The sequence below is a fragment of the Nicotiana tabacum genome, chromosome 5 (genome assembly GCF_000715075.1).
Source record: "Nicotiana tabacum cultivar K326 chromosome 5, ASM71507v2, whole genome shotgun sequence".
Taxonomy (NCBI): Eukaryota; Viridiplantae; Streptophyta; class Magnoliopsida; order Solanales; family Solanaceae; genus Nicotiana; species Nicotiana tabacum.
The window spans coordinates 128,011,764-128,033,788 of record NC_134084.1 but is presented as its reverse complement, the minus strand read 5'-3'; positions in this window follow the sequence as shown (position 1 = coordinate 128,033,788).

Below are 22,025 nucleotides of genomic sequence, written 5' to 3'. Positions count from 1 at the left end.
TCTCTCTCTCTATATATATATATATATATATATATACAACTGTACAAGAACGGGACTGGGCCCTGTCATACCCATATATGTATACAAACATATCGTATCAAAATCAAAAGCAGCTCCGGATCAAATGGAGCACACCAACTCTCGCTGATCAAGGATCCTAAGAAGGGGGACCGTCAGCTTGTCAACCTGCACCTGCGGGCATGAAACGCAGCCCTCGTGAAATAGGGCATCAGTATGAAAAATATATTGAGTATGTAAGGCATGAAAATTAGTACGTAAAAGACATAGATGAAACATGAAATACAAAAACACATCTTTAAATCTGAATAACTTTGTAAATTCCGAAACGTTTATAACGTCATGCACATGCATATAAATGCCATGTCATGTATAGGTATGGGTGTACATAATATCATCAAGCCACTGAGAGTATCCCATCATATCGTCTCAGCCATTGTGGGCAACATCATCAACATATACCAGCTGATCAGGTGGTGGTGCGTATATAATGCCGTACCTTTTTCCCATATCCCATATACATATATTTACATATATACGCGTATATAATGTCATCTGGTCATGGGTCAATGCACATGTATAAATGAGTGAAATGCATGAAAAATACATAATAATCTCAATATTTCTTCCGGATAAACTTTTTCAACTGTGTATTATTCTGAGACCCGTGAATAGAAGATAATAATAATTTCCATGGGGAATCAAAAATATAGACACCCCTACTATTTCTATGAATAGAGTAATTTATGAAAACTATGTGTTTGCTCGTTTCTTCAATATAATTTGAACCATGCCAAAAGAAAGAATGGAGAGCCTTAACATACATGTTCCATTTGACACCTGAACGAAATTACTTGCTCCTGCCTTAACATCTTTGGTTTAAAACCAAAGACAATTTGCTGTTTTTGAATATTTTACAAAGGAGTGAAACCAAATCTCATGGATAAAGGGGCCAACATTTGGACATGAATTTTCAGAAAGCAAGAACAATATTTGTTCTTAAGACTTTAAATACAATAGTCTTCTATAGTGGGAATGAGTTGGAAAGACATACAACTTTTGGAATTGAATTTTTAGAAAGCAAGAACAATGTTCTGTTCTTGGTTGGATTTCAAAGTCAGAATGACATGTAGTTGGACTTGAAATCTCATTTTGGTTAGTTACTTTAGACATTAGATACCTACATATATTCAATGAGTCATCTCTCTTAATTAGTGGCCTTGTGCCACGTGGAGAGTGGGTGAAGATTAGAAATCTTTACCCACTTATTAGTTAACTGGGTAATATTCCGTTACCCAGTAAGTAACCAATTACCCGTATAATTTAAAAATTACCCCAAATTACTTAAAATTCCATTTAATTTTAATATACTTCACATATACTTTATATATTATACTACCGTAATCATATGGTACCTTGCATGGTACTAGTTCATAATTATCGGGTATTATCGCTCGATCCGTATTTTATTTCAAATTGGCCACTTTCAATGAAACTTTTTTGCTTTAATCCTTGTACCCCTTTATCCTTCATAACACTTATTTATCGCTTGTTATAAATTGTATGAATATGTTAACGTCAATAAGATTTCATCCCCTAGTCTATGTCAATTAACTGAAGACGAAACTTTTAGCATTCGAAATCGCGAGATGTAACATCCTTCCCCTCTTAGAAACATTCGTCCTCGAATGTTCAACTCCCCATGATCCATATAACTTTGGCAGGGTTGCCTTTGTAACAACACTACTACCAATTCTCCTTGTAGAAGCTTAATAATCCAACACCACACCGGACCACAATTATCAATAATGACAATGGCCTCACATGACCAACGAAAATAACCAACACAAGAATTTATACACGTACCTTATGATTATGACGTCTTAGTCGGACCCTTCTCTGGAGGAAGAAATAAGTAGGGATATCTAGACTTCATGTCTTCCTCGGCCTTCCAAGTCATTTCTTCCACATTGTTGTTCCTCTAAAGAACTTTCATGAAAGCTACCTCCTTATTCCGTAGCTTGCAGATTTGTTGGTCTAGGATGGCAACTGGAATTTCCTCGTATGATAAGTCTTCTGTAATCTGTACATCATTCGTGGGTACCACTAGGGTAGGATCGTCAATGCACTTCCGTAACATAGATACGTGAAAATCCGGATGGACAGACTCCAACTCTGAGGGCAATTCTAACACATAAGCTACTTGGCCCACTTTCCGAATGATCCTATAAGGCCCAATATACCGTGGGCTAAGTTTGCCTTTCTTGCCAAACCTCATCACACCCTTCATAGGCGACACCTTTAAGAATAACCAGTCATCAACCTTGAACTCTAAATCTTGTCGCCGCACATCAGAATATGACTTCTGACAACACTGAGCTGTCAATAGTCGATCCCGGATCAACTTTACTTTTTCTATGGCTTGCTAAACCAGGTCTGGCCCATGTAGTCCAGATTCTCCAACATCGAACCACCCTATAGGCGATCTATATTTCCGTCCGTAAAGAGCTTTGTATGGAGCCATCCGAATACTGCAATGATAGCTATTATTATATCTGAACTCAATAAGCGGCAGATGATCATCCCAGCTACTTTTGAAGTCTATTACACAAGCTCGTATCATATCCTCCAGTGTCTAAATAGTACGCTCAGCCTGTCCGTCTGTCTGGGGATGACATGTCGTACTAAGACTTACTTGAGTCCCCAATCCTTTTTGGAAGGACCTCCACAAGTTAGCTGTAAATTGATCTCCTCTATCCGAGATAGTAGATACAGGGACACCATGCGGTTGTACTATTTTCTTGATATAAAGCCTTGCATAATCCTCTGAGGAATATGTAGTCCTAATGGGCAGACAATGGGCTGACTTTGTAAGCCTATAAGCAATCACCTATATTGAATCAAACTTACGCTAGGTACGAGGTACGAGTGATGAAATCCATATTGATTACTTCCTATTTCCAAGTCGGAATCTCCATAGCCTAGAATAATCCCTCGGGTTTTTGATGCTCAATCTTATCCTGCTAACAGTTAGGACACTGAGCAACGAACTCCGCTATATCCTTTTTCATTCCGTCCTACCAATATACTCCTCTGATATCATGATACATCTTTGTCGCTCCTGGATGGATAGAATAACGAAAATAGTGAGTTTCTCACATAACCTGCTGACGCAACCCTGCAATATTAGGGACACATAATCGCTCTCGATATCTAAGGACCCATCTTCTGTAATCTCAAATGTTGTCTTGTCTTTCTGAGGGGTGGTATCCCTTTAATAAACTAACACAAGATCCTTGTACTTGCGTTCCTTTACTTTAGTTACTAATGAGGATGTTGTAGTATTCTGAAGAGTAATTCCAATGTCACCTGAGTCCAGAATCCGAACTCCAAGACTAGCTAGCTGATGAACCTCATGGGCTATTTCCCTCTTTTCTGGCTGCAAATACGACAGGCAACCCATAGATCTACGGCTGAGGGCGTCGGCTACTACGTTCGCCTTCCCTGGATGGTATAAAATATCAACATCATAGTCTTTAAGTAGCTCCAACCATCTCCTTTGACGAAGATTCAATTTCTTTTGCTTGAAGATATACTGGAGGCTCTTATGATCCATATAGATATCAGCATGAATGCCATACAAGTAGTGCCTCCACATCTTTAGTGCATAAATCACCGCAGCTAAATCTAAATCGTGGGTCGGGTAGTTCTTCTCGTTACCATCTTTAGAAGCATAAGCCACAACCTTACCATGCTGCATCAACACATAACCCAATCCAATGCCTGAAGAATCACAGTAGATAACGTAACCATCGGTCCCTTCTGGAAGTGTTAGAAACGGTGCTGAAGTTAATATGTCCTTTTAAGGCTTGGAAAACTCCGTTCGCAAGCGTCGGTCCATTGAAACCTAGTTCCCTTCTGAGTTAACTTACATGATTATCCTAATCTTGTACAATTTAGGAAATTCTCCTCTTTGGAGGCCCAAACTTCCTCTTTTATCCCTCACAATTGCGCCCTTATCCCACTATTAGGGCAACATTTCATCTATTCTAAACGTTACTAGTCTTAGACTCCTTTGAGTTTATTTAGGCTATATTGAGCCTTCTATAACTTAAAGAAACCATCAGCTTTCTTATGAACTTATTCCCAAGGACTTATCCATTCTTGTTACCTTTTTACTCATCTTTTCTTATCCTTTCTCCTATCTTCCTAGAACTTTGTCGTTCTACCTTTAGCTTGCGAGCTACAGATATCTATTTATACTTATTCGCAACCTTTCTTCAACCTACTTGCATAATAGATTTCCTTATGTTATTCCGGAACATCAAGCAAGACACCACATACCACTTTGGTCAAAGGTTCTTAGAAGAGAAGAAAATTTCATTACAAGTTTCTTGTAATAACCTTCCAAAAGAAGCTACGAACCTTCATTGGTGTTGTGGGTCTAGGCAAGGTCTTCACTGCCTCAGTCTCTTGTGTATCCACTCGGATGTATTTACCCAAAATAATATGCCCAAGGAAAGCTACAGAGTTCAACCCGAATTCATATTTAGAAAATTTTGCATACAACTTTCCCTTTTGTAGAACTCTGGGTACAATACGCAAGTGATCTGCATGCTCAGCCTCTGAATGAGAATATACCAATATATATCGCCGATAAATACCATTACGAACATATCTTAAAAAGGGCCTGAAGATAGGTTCATCGAATCCATGAATACTACTGGGGCATTGGTCAAACCAAACGACATAAGACGAAACTAAAAGTGCCCATATCTAGTCCTGAATGTTGTCTTCGGAATATCTTCATCCTTAACCCTTACTTGATGGTACCCGGACCTCAGTTCTATCTTTGAAAAACACTTGGCACCTTGCAACTGATCAAATAAATCATCAATTCTCGGGAGAAGGTACTTATTCTTGATCGTCACCTTATTCAACTGCCTATAATTAATACACATTCGTAAGAAATCATCCTCCTTTCTCACAAACAACACAGGTGCTCCCCGCGGTGACGTACTAAATTTGATAAAAGCTTTTTCAAGCAAGCCCCTTAATTGTTCATTTAACTCGTTCAGCTCTTCAGGGGCCATTCTATAGGGGGAATAGATATTGGATGAATATCTGGTAGTAGTAGGTTAATGACAAAGTCAATTTCTCGCTCTGGCGGAAAACTCGGAAGCTCATCGGGAAAAATATCGGGAAACTCATTAACTACAGGAAAGAACTGAATGGTTGGTAACTCTACTTCCACATCCCAAACCCGAACTCAGTGATAAATGTAGTCCTTTTTTATTATCTTCCTTGCCTTGAGATAGGAGATAAATTTACCTCTTGGCGATGCGGTATTACCTTTTCATTCTAAAACAGGCTCTCCTGGGGACTGAAATCAAACCATCTTTGACCTACACTTGATGTTAGCATAACAAAAAGCCAACCAATCCATACCTACTATAATATTAAATTCTACCAATCGAACACCACGTACCCTATCCTTGTTTATTATCAAATCTATCACGGGCCATTACGGGCGACATCCATATATATATAAGTAACAATATTAAGACTTAACGTGCATAACTAATTTAGAAAAAGGTTTATAAACATAGGGTTCGACTAGGTCGTAGACATATCATACCCAAAACTATATACAGGATAATGTCTGCAAAATATCTAAGTAGGCATAACCATAATATATACAAGTCGAGACAGGGCTCCCTACATTCTCATAAAACAACTGTCACACCTCCTTTTTACCACTCCCGAGGGTATACAAGGGAGTTTTTCCAATTTAAGTGACATTATTCGAAATGGGATTATTTATCTTTAGCAGAGTCACCACTTGGAATAAATTATGGTGTCCCAAGTCACCGGTTTATTTTAAATCCCAAATCAAGAAAATTTCGACTTTCCTTTAGAAGTTTGTGAACCAAAAATTCTAGATAAGGAATTATGTTAACCCGGGAGAAGGTGTTAAGCATTCCTAGGTTCTGTGGTTCTAGCACGGTCGCTTAGCAATTTATACTTGGCTTAAATTATCTAATTACTTATTTTTTAGAACCTATGTGCATTTATCCCTTTATCGCTTTTAATCACTTGATTTATTCGTAATGAAGGAATTGAGTTACGCGTACATATACTCTTTTCTTTTGGCGCATCAAAAATCATGTCATGCGAACGTGTCCACAATTAATAACGCTTTGTTTATTTTATTAAGAAAAGTTTGGTTGAAGTTGAGCGAACGCATCCCTCGAGTTACTTTTTAGAATTAAATTCGCAATTATGTTATGCGAACGTATACATAACCACAATAATAGATTAAAAACGGGTCTAAAAGCATACTAACATATTCATAAATTAATTTATCCTATCTACCTTTGAGATGTGCTGTGATGCAAAGAATTTATGGAGGTTATGAGGGAAAGGTGTATTGGGTTGGCTATTATTATACATGATAGTAACATCTCCATTACAAGTTATTAACAGGCTAAAAGGCATTTTGCAATTATTAACACTTATGGATCAAACGGTAAGCTAGCCAAAGTCACATTCGAGCCCAACAGTTCAAATAAGCCTAAATCCAATACCCTTTAATCCTAGTTAAACCACCACAATCGAAACTCTTTGACTGCAAATTAGCACATATCAAATTCTCTCATTCACTCCCACCACTTCAGCAATGTAAGATGTAACCCAACAACCAAGAATTTAACTCCTGAGTTAACGCAAATGACTAAACTAATAGTGTAGCCCTATATTCATCAAACTACAAAATAAAATAGACTAAACTCATGCTTGCCCATTTAAAAGGCAAAATACACATTTGAGCAAATGAACAACTGGCCAAGAAAAAGAAAATATCAGTAATCATACTTTGATTCACAGCACACATGAAACAACTTAAGGATGAAATTGATAAAAATCATAGTGAAGAAGGATAAGAATGAACCTTTCAGCAAATTTCTTTTAAAATTTTATTCATGAATAAGCATGTTAACACAACCCCGAAGCAAAGGTGGCAGCAAACTCGAACCAAATCGGACTCGTGAATCTCAATGGCAACCTCAATGGAAGACACACAAACCCGACCTTCGACGACCTTGTTCGCAGATGGTTTCGTGTGGCTGGATGTTGGAATTTTCCAGCATTGTTTGTGACTGTTTTTCAGGTGGTTTAGTGGCTATTTTTGTAGGTTAAAGGTGCAGAATTTTGGAGGTTTTTAGAGGGTTAAAGAGTGGTGAAAACTATAGCTTTTCGTAACCGATTTTTGCGAGCTTGAGGTAGGTGTTTTGCGGCTGATTTTGTCGGTTCGAGGGGGTTGTTTCATTGTCGTTTTCATCTTATTCTGGGTTGTTTTTGGATCTGATTTTCGTGGCTGGGTTCGATCTGGTTTTGCCAGTGGTTCAGGGGTGGTTTGAGGTCAATTTTTGGGGAAGAAAAGAAGTTGCAGCTGCTGCGTTTTTATCGCATGAAGCAGCAATATTTTTTACTACTTTTGGGATTGTTTTATGTTTGAAAGTGACCAGCTTTTCATGGAGTTAAAAGACTGGTTTTGAGGGTGGAAGATGATGGGTGTAGAAGATGAACAACTGTTTGTTGGTGAGAAAGACGGGGTTCTATTTTTGGTCCTTGCAACTGATTTCAAGAAGAAGACAACCTTCAAGGTTTTTTGGTTCTCTCAAAATCAGAAGAAACGGCAGATCTCATGGGTTTTTAGGCTTAGGTCTCTATTTAGGCATTACGTACTATTATATTGGGGTAGGGATTAGGTTAGGGTTATGGACCTAGAAATTATGGGCTTGGAAATTATGGGCTAGGTCCAAAAGTAGGCCTAAAAATGGGTTACTCGAGCCCAGATTTTATTCTTTCTCCGCGAATGACATTAAAAATGCGATCTCATTTATTAATTAATCCTACTTAAGTAAAATAACTATTAAAATAAGACTGACCATTAAAATAAACTATTTTTTTGGGGTATTTTTTCAAGATTAAAAATGACTACAAAACATTAATAGAACAATTTTTGTAATTTTAATTTTTCTTGTAATAAAATAAAGTAAAAGAGTAAAAATTAGTTGAAATAGCTATATTAGGCCTAAATTAAATGATTATGTGCTAAAATATGAATAATCTTGGGGAGGGTCAAAAATCACATGTCTACAACTGCCCCTCTTTGACTGGAAACGCGAAGAGTTTTCAGACAAAGAATGACTAGACAGGTTTTTGACTCGACCCTTATTAGAGAGACCGAAAGCTAAGAGAGAAGAGAATGTGATCGAGCCCTGGTATCTGAGCTGCCTACATATCCTTGGCTATAAAGGAATCAGGCACGTGTAGTTCAGAAGTGAATGAGGTGATGGAGTACCGAGGTTAAGAGCCGAGCGAGGTGCCATCGAGGTTCCGGTCCGCAGTCTCGTTATTACATCAGAAATCAAAATTGAAAAAACTAACTAAGCCTACCAACTACGAGTTACAAGATTCCTATCTATAAATCTCTTGAAGCTTGATCTTGAGTCTTGGATGGTTCATTACTGCAGACTCTGATCTGAATCTTGATGCTCATTACCTGTAACAACTGGTTCACTCTTCAGCTTTGGATCAAGGCGGGACATGCGAAGCTTGTGACTTCAATCGTATCTCGGGCAGTCCGCATCTTTCTTCGCTTCAGCATTTTGAGTTCATTACTTTTTGCTCTTTTTCTTCTTTTCTTTATTCTGGATTGAGACTCATTCTTTTGATCATCTCGAATCGTGTGCCTCGAGGTAAAACCTGCTCAAACACCTAAAACAAACAAATGAAATGCTTCTGCCCCAGTTTTCACTAGGAAAATTTTGTGGGTTATTTGTAACTAAAATTTAAAACCCTTTTTTTTTGTGAAAGCGATAATATAAAGATTGTGTGTCTTTAGGAGGAAAGATTAGGGAATGGAGCCCTATATCTAAAATTCTCAACTAGGGAAGGAGGCTTAATGTTGGCAAAAAGGCGACTAGGGAATGGAGGCCCTATGTCTAAAATCTCAACTCAGGGATTTGAGCCTTAATGTTGGTGAAAAGGCGACTAGGGAATGGAGGCCCTATGTCTAAAAATCTCAACTCAGGGATTGGAGCCCTAATGTTGGCAAAAGGCGACTAGGGAATGGAGGCCCTATGTCTAAAATCTCAACTCAGGGATTGGAGCCCTAATGTTGGCAAAAAGGCGACTAGAGAATGGAGGCCCTATGTCTAAAAATCTCAACTCAGGGATTGGAGCCCTAATGTTGGAAAAAAGGCGACTAGGGAATGGAGGCCATATGTCTAAAAATCTCAACTCAGGGATTGGAGCCCTAATGTTGGCAAAAAAGCGACTAGGAAATGGAGGTCGTATGTCTAAAATCTCAACTCAGAGATTGGAGCTCTAATGTTGGCAAAAGTCGACTAGGGAATGGAGGCCCTATGTCTAAATCTCAACTCAGGGATTGGAGTCCTAATGTTGGCAAAAGGCGACTAGGGAATGGAGGCCCTATGTCTAAAATCTTAACTTAGGGATTGGAGCCCTAATGCTGGCAAAAGGCGTAAAAAATTGAGGTTAGGAGTCCTAAGCTATCATTTTTTGGATTTTCTTCTTATTCTTTTTCTCTTTTGGTTTTTCATTTTTCACCTCATTTTTCAATAAAATGCGGGAAAGAAACTTGGCGTAAACTTCTCTTTTTGGAGTGGTTGTTGTGGCAAGCAGTTTCTAGCTCTAGCGCATATTTTCCCTTTTGGTTGCACCTGCTTCTCGCATGGTTGCTTTGGATTGCACCTGTTTCAACTTTTCAAACAAAGAACAAATGTTAGTTTGAAACGGTGGTTGGTTTTGTGGCCTTCATTGTTTTTGATCCCTTGATTTCTGCCCAACTCTTTTGGTGAGAACCTTTGCTGCTTGTTGGCTTTCTGAAGATTGATCTTTTATCCTAAAACCAAGGAACTCTGCTTTTCAGAATTTCTCATGACGGCTTATAGGCTTTGGCCCTTTCACTTTATTCTACCTCTAGGGGCTTTGACTTTGGATTTCTTTTCATTTTCAATAAACTCCGATTTTAGAGCATCAGTATCATGGCCAGTCGGGATTGACTTGATGCACCCGCTAAGGCTGGGTACTTTTATTTGGCTTGGCTTTTATTAAGCAGAACCCTGTAAAACCAATCTTGCCACCTTTTCTTTGCATTAGTTTCGGAACAAAGTTAGACCGAAAGGGGATTCAAAGAAAAGTAAACAAAGGACAGGAAAATGAATTTAAGGAGGAGTGTCCCTATCGGGGAAGAAGGACGGACTTATCTGGGGTGCATGCAGACTTCAATATACATGACATGCTTCTTGGACTGGATACCCGATCCGCATAACTATCCAACTTCTCACATACCCATTGTGACCCGTGTTTTTAAACTAAGAAACCTTGACAGGACCCTTTCAGTATCAATGTTGATGGGGGGTTCTCCTTTTCGATCAACAACGCCCTTTGCGGGTTTTCACCAATCGACCTCTCTCATTTCTCTTCTCACCATTGCCTTATAGTGATCTTAATGAGTTTTCACTAACAAGACTCTCTCATTTTCAATTTCTCCACTCACCATTGCCTTACGGTGCCCGTAGGTTTTCACCAATAAGACTATCTCATTTTATTTCTTATCATGACTGCATCGGATCCAAAAAACTGTGTTCTTTGATTTTGAAAACCTTTCACCGATTGATCGGAAGGACTTGAACAAGGTTTGGGTAAAAAGAATCTGGATGGAATTACAACTTTGGAACCGTTCAGGCGGGATTATCGCCGAACCATTATAACATCTGCCCCAGTTTCACTTTTGGGGGAAATTGAATTTTTATTTTGGTGTGACTGAACCCCAGAGAGAGGCTGCCTACGTATCCTTTCGGAATCAAGTCGAACGTAGTTTAGGGAAATACTTTTTTTTACAAACATCTTCAAGTTCCAAAGAGGGTAATGAAAGAAAAGTAAACAACTCAATGTGTTAGCAAAGTATTGGAGTGTTTGGGTAGCGAGAATGAAAGTCTTTGTCATCCAATCGAGCAATGTTGTCACTATAGAAAGATTAGACATAGTACCTTTTGACTGCATCTGCATTTACAGCTGCTTCGGGATTATTTCCTTCAATGTCTCCCAAGTACAATGCTCCTCTAGGCAATATCTTTCTAATGATGTATGGGCCTTTACAATTGGGAGCAAATTTCCCTTTTGCTTCCTGATGATGGGGAAGAATACGCCTTAAAACGAGTTGCCCCACTTCAAAATTTCTAGGCCGCACTTTCTTGTTGTAAGCACGGGCCATTCTTTGTTGATACAACTACCCGTGGCAAACTGCGGCCATACACTTTTCATCGATCAAGGTCAGTTGTTCCAAATGGGTTTTGACCCACTCACTGTCTTCAATTTTAGCTTCAACAATGATCCGGAGAGAAGAAATTTCAACTTTTGCGGGTATTACGACTTTGGTTCCATAAACCAAAAGGTATGGGGTTGCTCCGACCGATGTGCGCACAGTAGTGTGATACCCCAATAATGCAAACGACAACTTTTTATACCACTGCCTGGAACTTTGAATCATCTTTCTCAAAATCTTTTTGATGTTCTTATTTACTGCTTCGACGACACCATTGGCCTTAGGTCGATAAGGAGTAAAGTTTCGATGCGTTATCTTGAATTGTTCGCATATCTCCCCCATCAAATGACTATTCAAGTTTGCAGTATTGTCTGTGATAATAGTTGCAGGAATGCCAAAACGACAGATAAGATTGGAGTGCACGAAATCTACCACAGCTTTCTTGGTGACAGACTTGAGAGTGATTGCTTCAACCCATTTCGTGAAATAGTCGATGGCTACCAATATGAATCTGTGCCCATTTGAGGCTTTTGGCTCGATCGGCCCAATGACGTCCATGCCCCAAGCCACAAATGGCCAAGGTGCTGACATGAGATGCAGTTCTGTGAGTGGTGCATGAATCAAATCCCCGTGCACCTGACACCGATGACATTTCCGAACAAAACTGAAGCAGTCTTTTTCCATGGTCATCCAGTAATAACCCGCTCGAAGGATTTTCTTTGCCAAAACATACCCGTTTATGTGGGGTCCGCACACTCCTGCGTGCACTTCGTACATGATTCTTTCGGCTTTTTCGGCGTCAACACATCTTAACAAGTTGAGGTCTGGGGTTCTTTTGTACAAGACATCACCACTCAAAAAGAAACCACTTGCATGCCGTCTAATGGTTCTCTTTTGGTCTCCGCTGGCTTGCTCAGGGTATTCTTTAGTTTTTAGAAATCTCTTGATGTCATGATACCATGGCTGAATATTTGGTTTTGCCTCAACCGTATTGCAGTAACCGTGCCTTTCTCGGATTTGGATTTCTAAAGGATCAATGTGAGCATTGCCTAGGTATGGTAGCATCGAGGCCAAAGTAGCAAGTGCATCAGCTAATTCATTATGACAGCGAGGGATGTACCTGAATTCTATTAACTTGAATCGCTTGCCAAGATCTTCCACATGTTGCCTATAAGGAATAAGCTTGACATCTTGGGTTTCCCATTCTCCTTGAGCTTGTCGAATAATTAAATCTGAGTCTCCCATGATTAACAATTCTTCGACATCTTGGTCGATTGCCATGTTCATATCCATAATGCAGGCTTCATACTCGGCGGTATTGTTTGTGCAGAAAAACTGAAGCTGGGCTGTGGCTGGATAATGCTGGCCGGTGGGTGAGATCAATATTGCCCCAATTCCAACACCTTTTGCGTTCACCGCCCCATCAAAGAACATTTTCCAGGCATGGGTGTCTTCAGATATTGCCTCAGCTGAATTTACCTCTTCATCTGGAAAGTAAGTACTCAAAGGTTGGTATTCATCATCAATCGGGTTCTCAGCCAAATGATCTACTAACGCCTAGGCTTTCATTGTCGTGCGAGTGACATAGACTATGTCAAACTCTGTGAGCAAGATCTACCAATTTGCTAATCTCCCAGTGGGCATTGGTTTCTAGAATATGTATTTTAAAGGATCCAACCTGGTTATGAGATAAGTGGTATAAGCTTGCAAATAATGCCTCAACTTCTGAGCAACCCATGTTAAAGCGCAGCAAGTTCTTTCCAGTAAAGTGTACTTGGCTTCATAACTGGTAAACGTCTTGCTCAGATAGTAAATGGCATGCTCTTTCTTTCCGGTCACATCATGTTGCCCGAGGACACAACCGAAAGAATTTTCCAAGACTATCAAATACAAGAACAAAGGCCTCCCTGGCTCAAGTGGGACCAATACCGGTGGATTCGACAGATATTCTTTGATTTTATCAAAAGCCTCTTGGCACTCGTTTGTCCATTTGATTGCCGCATCTTTCTTCAACAATTTGAATATGGGTTCATACGTGGATGTCAACTGAGCAATGAATTGGCTGATGTAGTTCAATCTTCCCAACAAACTCATAACATCTTTCTTGGTTCTTGGAGGAGGCAACTCTCGAATAGACTTTATCTTTGTTGGGTCCAACTCGATGCCCCTCCGACTGACTATGAATCCCAAAAGTTTACCGGATGGTACCCCAAATGCACATTTGGCTGGGTTTAGCTTCAAATCATATTTGCGCAACTGCTCAAAGAACTTTCTCAAGTCCCAAACGTGGTCGTCCTGGGTTTTGGATTTGATGATTACATTGTCCACGTACACCTCTATCTCGCATCATATCATGAAAAATGGCAGTCATGGCTCTCATGTAGGTTGCCCCGACGTTCTTTCGACCAAATGGCATGACTCTATAATAGTATGTACCCCAAGGTGTGGTAAAAGCTATCTTTTCTGCATCTTCTTCATCCATCAATACCTGGTGATATCCTGCGTAACAATCTACGAAAGACTGTATCTCATGTTTGGCGCAGTTATCAACAAGGATGTGGATATTTGGCAAAGGGAAGTTATCTTTGGGACTTGCCTTGTTTAAATCTCTGTAATTCACACACACTCGAATTTTTCTATCCTTCTTTGGCACCGGAACTACATTGGCTAACTATGTGGTGTATCGAACCACTCGGATCACCCCCGCTTTCAACTGTTTTGTGACCTCTTCTTTAATCTTGTCACTGATATCAGTTTTAAACTTTCTTTGCTTTTGCTAGACAGGGGGACAATAGGGGTAAGTTGGAAACTTATGAACCACCAAATCAACACTTAGTCCTGGCATGTCATCGTATGACCAAGAAAACACATCTTTGAACTCAAACAAAAGTTGGATCAATGCGTCCCGGGTTTTCTCATCTGTGTGAATGCTTATCTTGGTTTCCCTGACTTCTTTAGAACTACCCAAATTAACCGGCTCAGTATCATTCAAGTTCGGCTTAGGTTTATTCTCAAACTATTCCAATTCCCGATTTATTTCCCTAAAAGCCTCTTCTTCATCATATTCCGGTTCTTGGTTCGTTATTTCACAGTTAGACAATGTGTTTGGATCTGGACATGAAGTCCACAAGCATGTCATGTTACTTAAAGCCACATTATTAGAATTGAAAGAAGAAATAAAAGAGAAAAATAACCAAATCAGAAAGAATAAAGAGAAATAGACGATGAAATATTGATTTCATTTCATTTAATTTGAAGATAATAAGGGTTAAATTGGAAATTAAAAGACAGGAAACTAAAGAAAACATCCGAGTTACACCCTGGAATAACTCGTGATGCAGAAAAAGTGGCAGGACAGGTCTACAGGGACTCCCGCTTGATTGGGAATGGGGTAGCCTTCCAATTCTGCAATTTGGCATTAGGTCCCATATACAGCACCTCAGCGGTGCTTGTGCCTTCCCCTGGTTGAACCATGTGGGCTTCATATAGTATCTTCCTCATGGCCCCACATATTTCTTCGATTCCTTCGCCATAAAGGCCTTATGTTCCTCTTCTTCATTGTATTTTGGCTTGACAAATGTTTTGTACAGATGCGGCACTAGCTGAGGCAAGACCCAACCATCATTCTTTCTATCATCTGCCCATCTTACATCAGTTGGAGTAGGTCGGAAGCCTACCCCAAAGAACTTTTCACTAGCGGTTAGAGTAATAGGTTCAGCTATTCCTTGCAACGATTTCCCAAGCCCTTTCCCAGGTTTGTAGCCGTGCCTGATCATTTCTTTGGCCACCATGATTGATGCATTAGAAAGGAAGGGTTGAGGACAAGGTTTTCCTTCTTCGCACTGATCAGCGACCACGATTTCAAAGGCCTGATAGACTATGTGCTCACTTCTTTCTCTTGCTTCAAGACATGGAACTGACAGGTCCCGATAAATCGATTGCTCATCTTCCCCGTGAACCACAATCTCCTGATACTCATATTCGAACTTCACCATCTAGTGGAGAGTAGAAGGCACAACCCCCGCTGCGTGAATCCACGACCTTCCCAAGAGAAAATTGTAGGACATGTCCATGTCCAGAACCTGGAAGGTTACTTCAAAGTCTACTGGGCCGATGGTCAGAATCAGATCAATCTCTCCAATTGTGTCCCTTTTGATACCATCGAAGGCACGTACATAGACGTTGTTGGGTAGGATTCTCTCGGTACCAATTTTCATACGCTGCAAAGTTGAGAGTGGGCAAATGTCTACCCCAGAGCCTCCGTCCAACATAACCCTTTTCACGTAGTACCCTTCGCATTTGACTGTCAGGTGCAGGGCTTTGTTATGTGCGGCCCCTTCTCAAGGCAAGTCATTTTTACTGAAGGAGATCTGGTTAATTGTGAAAAAGCTTTCGACCATTCTCTCCAACTGCTCTACAGAAGTCTCAACAGGCACATATGCTTCGTTAAGGGTCTTGATCAATACCTTTTGATGTTCGGTGGAATTCATCAATAGAGATAACAAGGAGACTTGTGCGGGAAATTTTCGAAGCTGGTCGATCACCTCATAATCCACCATTTTCATTTTCTGAAAGAAGGCCTTCGCTTCTTCGGCACTTACGGGCTTCTTAGATGGGAAGCGCTTTCTAGTGGCATTGTTTACCTCTTCCAAATTGAAATACTTTTCTGTCGGGTTATTTTCTTGAACTTCTCCCGAGATTTCTTTACCTTTGTAAGTCACCACTGATTTGTTGTAGTTCCAGGGCACAGAGGTAGGATCCGTCATAGGCATTTGTGGTGCGCGGCCAATAACCACGGGATCACTCAGCCTTGGTAGATTAATTGGCCCCCGCATCACATAAACCTCCTTGGGTACATATATTTGGGTTGTCTTATTCAGCTCGAATCTCCTGGGAGGACTCAAAGTCATCTGCTTTTCTTTGCGGCCTCGAGGGACATAGAGAACTACATCTTTGGGAGGCATTGCCCCAGTTTCAACTTCAACTTTCTTCTCCGACTTTGGAGGGGTGGTTTTGTTCTTTTTCTCCCCTTTGTCTTGCTTCGGGGTAGCTTTTGGTTTCTTTTCTACATCAGCGATTGCAATGATGACTTTCAACGCTGGGTCAAATTCCTTGTCCTCACAAATCATTCCGATTACCGGCCCGTTGTTGTGGGCCGGTAGTGGGTTGTTGGTCACATTGGGAATATCTTCATCCCTTAGCACTATCTTCCTTTGTTCTATCAAGTTTTACACGGCTCTCTTCAGAGTCCAGCAATCATCCGTGTCGTGCCCTTCTGCCCCTGAGTGATAGGCGTATCGGGTACCGGCTCTGTAAGCAGGTGATGCTAGGTTTTGCCTGGTTTGAGGAACAGGCTGTAGCAGACCCATTTGAACAAGCTTTGGTAACAGGCTGGAGTAGGGTTCGCCAATTGGTGTAAAATTTGGCCTCTTGGGTGGTTCATGAGGGTGGAAATTGTTTTGTGGAGGCCGGGGGTTGTAGTGGTTTTGGTAAGGAGGCTAGTTTCTAGGAAATGGAGCATGGTTCCAGTTGGCTTGTTGTGGTAGACAGATATAAGGTTGAGAATTCATGGCTGGGTATGGCTGAGGAGCATAGGCTACGTCTTGGTGGGGGTAGTAGTGTTGCGGGGTCCTTTCTGAGAAAAAGGATCGGGGAGTACGGTGTTTTCTTGCACCCGACGCTGCCATGGATGTTTCTTCCTCTTTCTTGACCCTTGCTACTCCTCCAGACCCACCCTGAATGGCTTGGGAGGTAGCTCTGATGGCGGATTAACTTAGAATTCGACGCGTTTTCAACCCATTTTCAACCATTTCGCCAATCTTGATGGCTTCAGCGAACGGCTTACCCATTGCGGACATCATATTTTGGAAGTAGTCAACTTCTTGAGCTTGGAGGAAAACTGTGACCATTTCAATCTCATCCATCGGAGGCTTTACCCTGGAGGCCTGTTCACGCCATTTAACTGCGTACTCTCGGAAGCTTTTCGATGATTTCTTCTTTAAGTTTGTCAATGAGTTCCTATATGGAGCAATGCCAATGTTGTACTGGAACTGCCTGACGAAATCCCTAGAAAGGTCATCCCAGATGTGCCAGCGGGATATATCTTGGTCCATATACCACTCAGATGTTATGCCGACCAGACTTTCTCCGAAATAGGTCATGAGGAGTTCTTCCTTCCCACCGACTCCTCGTAGCTGGTTGCAATATCTCTTGAGATGAGCAATAGGATCACCGTGTCCATCATACTTCTCAAATTTTGGGGTTTTGAATCCCAATGGCAGATGCACATGAGGGAACATACATAAGTCGGCATATGATACACTTTTCTGTCCACTCAAGCCTTGTATGCTTTTGAGACTCTGTTCCATACTCCTCATCTTCTTCGCAATCTCTTCTTGCTCAGGAGTTTTGGTGATCTTTTCTTGACCCACAACGAATTCATATCGGGGTGGTTGAGAGTAAGTATAGGTGGAAAACTGTGCAGGTTGTCACACCTCCTTTTTTCGCACCCGCGGGGGCGCAGGGGAGTTTTTTTCAATTAAAGGACAATCGAAACGGGATTGGTTTATTTATTTTAGAGTCGCCACTTGGGAGATTTAAGGTGTCCCAAGTCACTAATTTTAATCCCGAATCGAGGAAAAGAATGACTCCATATTACAGTCTGCGTACCAGAAATCTGGATAAGGAATTCTGTTAACCCGGGAGAAGGTGTTAGGCATTCCCGAGTTCCGTGGTTCTAGCACGGTCGCTCAACTGTCATATTCGGCTTATTTATCTGATTTTAAATACAATTATGAACCAATGTGCCAATTTTAACTTTTTACCGCTTTATTATTATTATTTCAAAAGAATGTGAACATCGCTTAAAACATGTCTTTGGACTGCGTCACATGAAATGCACCCACAATCCGGAACATATTTTATTTGATGTTTTGGGATTTGGATCTGGGTCGCATGAAATGCACACCCAAGTTTTAAGAAAGTAGATTATTAAACACGCGCCTAAAGAGACTATCATGTTATTATTTTGGGAAGGCCACGAAATTCGCTAAGCGGCCCTCCTGAATTCTAAGTAAATTTAAAACAAGTATTTACTGAGGGCCCCGCAATTTGCATTTTTTTTTGTCGAGGCTCGTCCCATTTATTATTTTTAAAATGAATTTGCAACGTCATGAAAATGCATCTCAGACCACGTCACAGTCAATGTACCCGTGATTAGAGACACATTTCGATTTTGTTGAGATTTGGATTTGGGTCACATAAATGTGCACCCGAGTTTAGGGAGATAACATTATTAAAGGCGCGCCTAAAGCAACTAGCGCATTATTATTTTTTGGGGTAGGGCCGTGAAATTTGCTAAACGGCCCGTCCCGGAATCTAAGTGTTTAATGCATATATTTTGTGAGGGCTCCGCAATCTGTACATTTTTTATGTGGCGAAGCTCGTCTCGTTTTTATTATTTGAGGGCAAACTTAAGACAACTACGATTTTCTACCAATGACAAAAAAACGATTCTAACAGGTACTAATATCCATGGTAAAAAATGAAAAAAAGCAAAGCAATTTAACAAAGACGAACATGAACCGTTCATATGCTCACATTTACTTTAAGCATGCAGTAACTATATAGAATAAACATTTTTAACACAACAACAAAACTGCATTGTTGACATTCATCAATATCGAATATTCTCATTAGCCTTGAACCATAATATGCAAAACGAATGAAATGAAACAAAGGATGAAGAACTATAACCTGTGAACCTTGACAACCTCAGAACGACAAACACGCCTCCTACGGAACTCGAACCGGACCTCACTCGATGAGCAACAATGATGAAACCTCGGACGAACACCTCGACGTACCGGAACTCGACGAACCAAAGATGACCTCAACGGACTGCACGACGATAGTGAAGGAACAGCGATAATGTGGGCTGATTGGTTGTCGTATTTGGACAGAACAACTGGAGCAGTGGTGGTGGGTCGACGAGGGTGATGGGGCTGACTATGGTGGTTTAGGGTTCTTGTTCGTTTTCTGGTTTTTGCCGGAGAAGAACGTGACGCAGCAGTTGGTGGATTGCCGGTGGTGGTGCTTGGTGGTGGTGCTTGGACGTGGTGTTTGGACGTGAGGTGGTGGCGATGTCTGGAGCTTGGACGTGAGAGAGCGGCTGGATAACGCAGCAGCAGTTACTGCAGCTTGACCTGGAATGAAGGGTCGTTTGGTCGAGATGGGGAGGCTACTGGTCGACGGAGGGAGTTGTTTGTGACGGGGGTGCGACTGGTTTGTGATGGAGGTGGTTTTTGTTGATGGTTATGGCGTCGACGATAAAGGAGCTGGGGTTCCGACGAGGGTTTTCCCTTCTTCTTCTTTAGGAAGAAGAAGCACGAACAGTGGAGGGGTCTGTTTGGTGTTGCAAGGGGTGCGAGGGTCTCCGACGTGAGGGTGACGGGCTGGGGTTTTGGGTAGGTGTTTGGGCGTGGTGTTTGGGTGAGATGGTGATGGAGTTGGGCTGGTAGGTTTTACAGTAGGGTTTACGGAGGAGGAAGACGAGGCTACAGTAGTCCCCTTTCAAAATTTTTTAAAAATCCCCCCTTTCAAAAATGCCTTGTCCGTGTATTTAGTATGGTTTTGCCCAGGGAAATGAACCCCACGCGTGGTGGGGTTCGAGACTTGTGTCCCCCACGTGTGGTGGGGTTCCCCATGTGTCGTGGACTCGGTTTATTATGGGCTAGGTCCGAAAATTAGGCCTAGAACCGGGTAGTTTGAACCCGAATATTATTCTTTTGCCCGGATCCGAGAATAAGAATACGACGTTGCTTACTAATCTTATGTAAGCAAAATAGTTACTAAAATAAGACTAGTTATTTAAAACAAAACTATATCTTTTTTTTAATATTTTTCAAGATTTAAAATAGCTACAAAGTATTAATAAAACTATTTTTTGTAATTTTCGTTTTTATATAAAGATAAAATATAAAGTAATATTTTTTTGTATTTTTTCAAAAATTAAAATGACTACAAAACATTAATAGAACTATATTTTTGGTAATTTTCAAAATTATATAAAGTACAAAAATAAAGTGCAATTTTTGTATTTTTTCAAGTTTATGAGAAATACATAAACTAAAATTTGTATATATATTTTTGTAATTTTTCTTTTTGCAACGAAATAAAGTAAAAATAGTTAAAATAGGCATATTAGACCTAAATTACATATTTATGCTAAAAATGTGAAAATCCTCGGGGAGGGTCAAAAATCCGGTGTCTACAGCTGCCCCTCTTTGACTGGAAACACGAAGAGTTTTCCGACAAAGAACGACTAGACATGTTTTTGACCCGACCATTACTTGGACGGACTACACTAAGGAAAGGGAGGGAATGTGACCGAGCCCTGGTATCTGAGCTGCCTACATATCCTTGGTTATACAGGAATCAGGCCACGTGTAGTTCGGGAATGAGAGAGATGGTAAAGTGTACCGAGGTGAAGAGCCGATCGAGGTTCCGTTCCGTTGAGGTTCCGGTCCGTGGTCCTGTCATTACAAAAAAATGATAACTGAAAAAGACTAACTAAACCTATCAGCTACTAGTTACAAGGATTCCTATCTCTAAGTCTTCTGAAACTTGATCTTGAGTCTTGAATGGTGCTTCATACAGACTTCGGATTTGAACCTTGATACTTGCTAGTTGTAGGTGCTAGTTCTTGAGCAGACCGCATTTGTTCTCCACTTCCGTAATTTGGGTTCTTTTTTTTTTCTTTTTTTTCGTGTTTTTTTTCTTCCTTTTTTTGTTTTGTTTTTGTGACTAGCTTTTGTTGACTATCTCAGGCTGTTGACTCGCGTTTTTGAGGCGAGCTTCTTGTTGTTTCTATCTTGGATTGAATGCTGGGGATTTCTGTTGTAACCTTCTGCTTTCCAGTGGGTCATTGCTTGATCTTGAAAATTGTTCCTCCGTTCTACAGGCGGACTCCTGACTTCTTTGATCTTTGACATACCACAAACTCCGTTCTACAGGCGGGTCCCTGACAATCAAAACAAACAAAACAAACAAAATTTCCTAACCCAGTTTGTACTGGGAAGATTTGTGAGTCGTTAGCAAAATTGTAACTCACTTACACTACTGATGCAATGATGAGAGTAAACTAAAGACTAGGCTAGGATGTGCATCTCCTATGAGTAAAACTAGGACTCTTGCTAGCAAATGTATCTGCTAAAATAAAAACCTCAATGACTCAAACTAGGAAGTGCTTCTTCTATGGTTGAATCGGAATGAGCTAAACTAGGAAGTGCGTCTCCTAAGGGTGAAAACTTTAGTGACTAGAACTAGGAAGTGTGTCTCCTATGAATAAAATCTCGATTTAGGAAGTGCGTCTCCTAAAAAACTTGAAAAGACCTCGATTAGAAGTGCGTTTCCTATGGGTAAACTTCAAAAACTGGACTAGGAATTGTGTCTCCTATGATCGAACTTAAAATGAATCAAACTAGGAAGCGCATCTCCTAAGGGTGAAATCTCAATTCCGGAAGTGCGTCTCCTGAAATAAAATATAATCTGAAAAGCCAGACTAGGAAGTGCGTCTCCTAAAGCAAAAGTATAACCTGAGCGAACCAGACTAGGAAGTGTGTCTCCTAATAATGAAAACTTAATTCAGGAA